General features: G+C 42.2%; 1 pseudogene; it reads left to right on the forward strand.

The window, feature by feature from the left end:
• Positions 1-2,182: 2,182 nt before the first annotated feature.
• On the forward strand, positions 2,183-2,300 carry LOC124614204 (annotated as a pseudogene).
• Positions 2,301-7,622: the final 5,322 nt, after the last annotated feature.

The following is a 7,622-nucleotide window of genomic DNA, read 5'->3' on the forward strand; positions in this document are numbered from 1 at the left end:
TCCGGCCATCGTCAACATTTTTCCCAAATTGCAAAAATCACCGATTACCTGTAGTGTTTCATTTCCTAATCTAATTCTAAAAGCATCACATTATTTAATTCGACTACATTCTATTACCTTTTATTACTTTTGTTGATGGTCATCTTATAATCTCTTTTCAAGATACTATTCGTTCTGCTCAACTCATATCTGCTAGGGACAGTATAGCCTCGCGTTTTCCTACATTTCTCCGGAATCCACAGTGATTTTACCCGAGGTCGGTCTCTGTCAGTTTTTCCGTTCTGTAAATATATTTTAACTAAAGTTCAGTCTTGATCACAACACTTATGTCTCAATAACATAGGTGACCGGTTTCGGTTATATTTATATTTATTTTTGTATCAGTTGACTTCGTAGCAGCTGAGGAGAGCTCCGCCTATCATCCTCCAAGGAAGCCATGGGTCTGAAGATGGTTATATAAATATAACCGAAACCGGTCACCTGTGTTATTGAGACATAAGTGTTCAAAATGGTTCAAATGGCTCTGAGCACTATGGGACTTAACTGCTGTGGTCATCAGTCCCCTAGAACTTAGAACTACTTAAACCTAACTAACCTAAGGACATCACACACATCCATGCCCGAGGCAGGATTCGAGACATAAGTGTTGTGATCAAGACTGAACTTTAGTTAAAATATAATAATCTATTGATCACTGTATTCCAAAAATGTTTACCAAAATTATACTTCTGTAAATAGATAGTGGCATTAATTTGGAACCAGCTTATATCAACATCCCACCTCTTTGAATCTTAACGCGGCAGGACCTTGTTTCCGCTTTGCGGAAAAATACATCTCGTACCCATTCATGGATAAAAATGACAATTCACATTGTCTTTTCGTTGCAGTCTTGATGATATATCAGCTGTCACTTGGATCGTAGCGTCTTTTCTAATTTGTGCGATGACGCAGTCCAATGCCAGACGCGTGGTTGGGTCATCATTACGTCTCTCTCTCTCTCTCTGTCCGTTCTCTCTCTCTCTCTCTGTGTGTGTGTGTGTGTGTGTGTGTGTGTGTGTGTGTGTGTGTGCGTGCGTGCGTGCGCGCGTGCATGCACATGTGTGTGTCTGTCTCGAACGTGACTTGCCGCTTCGCCTTTTGCCTTTTCCACGACTCGTTGCAGCAGAATTGGGCGCGGTCTCGTATGTATGTAAACATTGCAGCTACAGGCCATTGACGTCAGCCGCAGCACAGCTTCTTCTCAATGGAGGGGAAACCATCCTCGAAATTTATTTGAGTTGTTAGTGCGTCAGAGCGCCATTCGTAGGCACCGTGAAATCACTACGCGACGTGACACACGCAGTGACGAAGCGGAATGACAGGCTGGTCGTGGCTTTTACCCCGCGATAAACGCCGGGAAGTTGTGTCCTGCCGACAAGGAAACCACTGTGCTCGCACTTATCGGACGGATCAAAGTGTGTCACCTTTAGTAACATGAGAATGACATCTCTGTTCTGGGGTATCGTATTCGCGATTCATATTCGCTTTTTCTTATCTAATCCAACTTCTGGTACTCTGGAATTACATCACTAGAAACTCAGATTGTACCATTTCCTGCTTCGGTGAAAACTACGATTGTTGTATCTGAAATAATGCGTAAGTGACCGTAATTTCTTGATTAACGAATGTAGAACTTGTGAACTACACACGTACTGGCAGTAACTCTCCCTCTATACAACATGAAACGAGCTCCTAGTCTCCGCCTTGGAGGCCCAAGGCATCCCGACCGGCCGCCGTGTCTTCCTATGCGTCATGCAGACGCGACCTGGAGGGGCTTTTGGTCAGTACATCGCCCTCCCGGCCGTTTTGTCGACTTTCCAGACTGTGGAGCCGCAACTTCTCGTTCAAGTTTCTCCTCAAATGGAATCACGAGGCCAAGTGCATCCCGCATTTTCTTTCGTTCTATATCTCTACCTGTTTCTACGTCATATTTCGTCAGCCGCTGATTTGAGGATTTCGCATTATACCTCTGGAAACAACATCGACGAAAACTTCATTCAGTTTTTTATCACAGAGGATGCCAATCCCCTGACCTTCACAGGCAGACTATACAGCATTTATACCACTAAAAGCTAGTCAGTTGCATCGTCGTTTACCATGTATCTAGCACCGTCTTGAAAAAGTATGTGCACTGTCGCATCTAGGCAACGGCCTTACCGCAGTGGATACACCGGTTCCCGTGAGATCACCGAAGTTAAGCGCTGCCGGGCGTGGTCGGCACTTGGATGGGTGACCATCCAGGCCGCCATGCGCTGTTGTCATTTTTCGGGATGCACTCAGCCTCGTGATGCCAATTGAGGAGCTACTCGACCGGCTTCGGTCAAGACTACTATCTTACGACCGGGAGAGCGGTGTGCTGACCCCACGCCCCTCGTATCCGCATCCTCCACCGAGGATGACACGGCGGTCGGATGGTCCCGGTAGGCCACTCGTGGCCTGACGACGAAGTGTACTGTCGCATCTACTTGTCTGTTCCCCAAAGACGTACGGACGCTCATCATGTTTGATTCCATGTAATTTGGACTAATGCTTGTCGCTATAATTACGTTAAGACTACATGATTACTTATAAGGCACTGATGATAGCTGCACTGTCAGTTGATATCTAGATCTGCAATGCAATAAAGACAGATGATATTTCGACCGATGCTGACATCCTTTCTTTTCTGGAATACACTCGTGTCGCCCGTTATAGATTAAAATCACCTTGACTTAATCATCTCGACGGCCGCACATGTTTCCTGGTATTCGTTCCAATGCAGTGTCTCCCACTATACTTTTGCTTTTAACACTGGTCTCCCCGTCTGGGAACGTCCTTAGCCACCTATTGTAAGGTGTCGTCTCTGCGCAAATTCTGTAGCTACTGCACAGCTAACAGCTTGCGCTCCTCCTGCGCCAGATAACATGTTGTTACCACTTTTAATCCATTACTTTGCTGCAAGGGAAGAAACATATCGTGATACAATAATTCAAAATAAAAGTGATTCGACGCTCCCTTCATTGATCTCTGTAATCTCATATTCGCTTCGTTCAGCTTTTGTTTGTCAGGTAGGTTGCGACTTCTCTTAAACCTGTGATGAAATCTTCTTCGTTTACGTAGAAGTTTTCTAACAAGGCTTTTAAACCATGGTGGGTTTTCCCCATCTCTTAACACCTTGTTCGGAATGTAAGGTATATTGGTCACCGAGGCTTTTGAAATTCTTTACATTTGTGATCTGCGTCGTCGTTCTGAGCACTCAGTATTTGATATTGACTACTCAGATATTCAGAAATTTGTACCCTTTCACTTTTGCGAAGCAAAAATATTTTCGCGTCTTTCTTAAAAGTATTTATGACACCTGAAGTCATTGATCCTATAACATTGTTACTGTAACTGATACTCTCCTGTGCTTTAAATAATACGAAAATTTCAGGTCTGTTGCTAAGAGGTCTAAAACTTTACCTTCACGAATTAGTTCTCTATCTGCTGTAAGTATTTTTCGGGTAAGAGATTCAGAATAACGTCACACGAATCCTTGTCTCTGGCATCAGTTTGCAATGACGTGGTCGATACTGTTACCGGATGCCCGTAGCGGTGCCCGTCGATTACGATTTTGCGGCCACTTTTAAACTTTTCTACCCACGCGTAAAACCTCGCACTGCTGTGTTGTTTGTTCATCAGATATAATATTTCTGACGGTTGGATACTTTCCAGAAGTAAAAAAGGATCACAGCACGCTGTTCTTTCTCGTCGAGCGAGTCCGACAACAAATACGATAGCGTAAATGTTAGTCGAGCTAATGACAAGCACTCTTCTCAAGGTTACCAAACACCACTTAACAGAAGTTACAGTTCCCTTCAGGAGGCGTTGCCCTAACTATACATGTTTTATTGAATTACTGAATGACCACATATTCTGGTAGCAACTGCCACACCAACAAATTAAATTAACCGCGACGAACTTACGCAGCAACATAATACATACCGTATTGACCGCTGCAGTTACCCCGTTAGTTCTGTTACTGCTTAGACAACTTAATTTGACATATGTGCTTCATTGCATTGTCACTGACATATTTCGTGCATGTTTGTAAACATGCACGCGTGTCATTAGCCGCTAAGGCATACTGGGTGGTGGCCCGCAGTGTTTGCGTCCTCGACAGAGACAGGCACGCTCCGTTACTGTAGAACGCAGTTACAAGCTTCTGTAACGATTGCTAAGCTGCTACGAGAAAACAGGCAGGATTGACATTTTTCTCTGCTGCTCACGACATTTCGTTAGCAGTATACCTCATTCGGTTTATATGGCAATGTCTCGATCTTCGTCAGCTGTGTTCATAGAACTATTTTGTAACGGGTCGATTGTGGTAATTGAAACCCCTATGCATCCTATCTGTGACTGCGGTGTGTTGAGTATATTCGTGAAAGCATGCCCAACAGCACTCACCACACATGATTTATCGTGGTACACCCATTTTTACTTCAGTGTAAATAGGAAGACTACCTCAACTTTCCAAAGCTTAATAAAAGTAAAAAAAATCGAAATACTGTCTTCCTGTCTTCATTCAGGGTAATACAGCAGCTTGGTTAAAATAAATTTCTTGCAAAGTATGTTTTAGATACACAAGAGAAGGTACAATTGTCAGGGAGTGACGAGCCGTCCTATGAAATCAACATTAAAGCCTCTACCAAAACTGGCAGTCTGGCAACTTGCCATGAGGTCGTTGGAAGAAGGTATGGGCACTGTTATTAGCTTCGTGCTTCAAGGAGTTATTATACTGGCACAGTATGTTCCTGAAATTTATTATCGTCCGCTAAGCTATAACTTAAAACTATAGAAGTGCAGAACGGTGGCTGCATTGACGTTAGCTGATATCCGGCAAAAGAATCTTCAATAAGACAATTTCCACAAAACGAAAAAGAGAAACAAGACTGTAAACTGCTATTGGTGACTCATGATTCCAAATTAGATTGCACGGAAGCGCATCATTAATGTTCAGAATATTACGCTTAATAGTTCCACATTCCAAGATAATTTTGACCCGATGAAGCTTACACATACGTTCAGAGCTAGTAAACCCGTGAGTTAAAAAGTCTAAAGTAGCTTCATTCAAATCAAATGTCAATTCCAGGAAAAATGTTAAGATCTTAATAGTGTGTATCTAAAAATAATTCGTTCTACATGACAGACTACAATGATCACGTTTACATGCGACGCAACTTGCGGAGACAAAAATCGGTTTTCATAAACCGTTTCTCACTGTCGTGTTTACATGTCAGGTCTGAATTGATTTCGCTGGTCCGAACAGGTATCGATTTTCAGAGCGCCATTTGTTTTACTCGAATGGTGTCCGTAAATCAGCTGCTCCGATTTCGTCGCCACGATTAATTGAAGTTATAAGTAGTTACCAGTACTGACTAACATTTTTTATAGAGAGAGTGTAAGGTTTCTATTTATGTCTCAGTGAACTCTGAAAGGAGGAGGGGAAACAGCTCATGAAAAGATGTTTGAAAATCTTATTCTCGCCAATTAATGAGTGCGAAACATTTTTGGCAAAAGTAAGAAGTGATTTTTGGAGGAACGTTACTCCATTCCAAGGCTTTGCAGATTTCAAATTGCAAGAAAACTTGCTAATGAGGTAAAGAGACATTCTGAATCCTGTGCACAGAATTAACAAATATTTTTTCACAAGTCGTTGACTGTGTTCGAGATTCCTTGCCACTAAAAGCGAGAATGGGATGGAAATTTGCAAATTATCTAGCTAAGCAGGAAATAGAGTTCTTGGCAAGCAGTTAGATTTGAAACTTTATGGCAGGTTAAAACTTTGTGCCGTATGGGACCTTTATGTCTTTTCATCTAATAAGCGTAAAATTTGCTTCTCCAATGCAAATAAAGGAAATGAGTGATTTCCTGCAACCTGACAATCCAGTGACGACTCAAATCCTATAAAGTGTTAACATGGCGTGAACACCGCTGGTATAAGCTGAAATCCGGCTGCCAGAACAGCATTTCCAGAATCTGTAATGAAGTGCTTACATGATCAGCCTGAAGCGGAATTCAGAAATCGATGTACGGAAAACCAGGTTTGGGACTCCATGTCAACGTAGACTCTCGTGCAAATTCCATGTCCACGAACGCCCACGAGATGGTGGTATCTTGTGTGTCTTGCATCGGGATATTTACCATTTTTATAGTCACACTTTACGAAATTATGTTACTTTTCACTCCTTACAACAAGTGTGGCGAACTGACGCAACTTCCTCTTCCTTGCACTCAAGACAATGTCATTTCGGGTCTTCGAGGTCTTGGCGGAGAGAATACTTTGCATCCTCAGTAGCCGCGTCGCTAATACACACCTTTGCGGTGACACTCGTTCGAATCCTGGGGAATATATAAATTTTAATCGCCAGTATTTGTTGGCAAGAGGAGAAAGGTGGTGGCGTAAATTTCTTGATCATCAGATTTCGTGTCAATGTCTTCGATTAAATTCCAAAACTATGTGACTCCGTTGATAGTGATCCATCTGTCGGATTGAGACGTTAAACATAGCGATCCCCTTGGTGTTTTATTTTTATTTTTTTTCCTTTCACAAAGGAGGCACATCACTATATACACATCCGTCACAGGCACCCACGTTCAGTAGATACATTTAAGACTCAACTCTCAGACACTGCGTGGAAAACGGCCATTAAGTGCGGAGGAAGACAACCGTTTCCGGTTGGATGCTTGAACAATCCTTTGGAGTCTCTCAGCCAACGACGATCTCGTTGATCCAATACTAGCGGCTTCTCTTCTTACTATCTTCTCTGGTGTTGATCTGAAACATACGAAAATACTGTCCTGCAGCCTACTCTTGTATAGACACTACTTCCAACGTAAATCTGAGAACTGTACGGTCTAGCTACACCACTAAGAAATTTCTTTCACAAATTTTACCGGCACAAGCTGCATTAAATCCAAATACAGCATAATGACACTCTGATGTGTAGATAAAAGCGGTACCAAGAATACAATTGCTACAAAATAGGCTATTCTAGTAGATGTTATTTTATTTTCACGTAGAGAGTTTTGTACCGAAAAAGAAACGTGTTTCACTGTCGCGGTGTTCAGAAAAAAATGGTATTCTGCAATGAATTTTAGTACCGTTCTTATGGGACGCTACTGCTTCACAGTTTGCCCGATAATTAAGATAATTAATATTCATGAAGTTTCCGGTATCAGTACTCTATCAAATACATATAATTAAGATACTAATCAGTCTTGATCGCAAGGATTAAAAACTAAAAAACTACACGTCATATGGTAACCGCTTTAGATTTTATCAAAAATCACTTTCAGACCATACCTCATGACATGGTGTGCAGAGACGACGGCAGAGTAGTTACCAGTGGCCCCCTCCGACACTTAACCGATGCTCCGTCGTTGTCTCTGCTCAACACATGATGAGGCATGGTCTGAAGATGATTTTAATATCCTTGCGATCAAGGCTGATTTGCATTTTAACTACTTATCAGATCGCTGTTAAAATCCAACAAACGTAAATCTGTCTTATAATAATCTTTCGCATGCTGTTGCGTGTGATTGTGTTTGCATTCTCAAATACA

Source organism: Schistocerca americana, chromosome 4 (genome assembly GCF_021461395.2).
Source record: "Schistocerca americana isolate TAMUIC-IGC-003095 chromosome 4, iqSchAmer2.1, whole genome shotgun sequence".
NCBI lineage: Eukaryota > Metazoa > Arthropoda > Insecta > Orthoptera > Acrididae > Schistocerca > Schistocerca americana.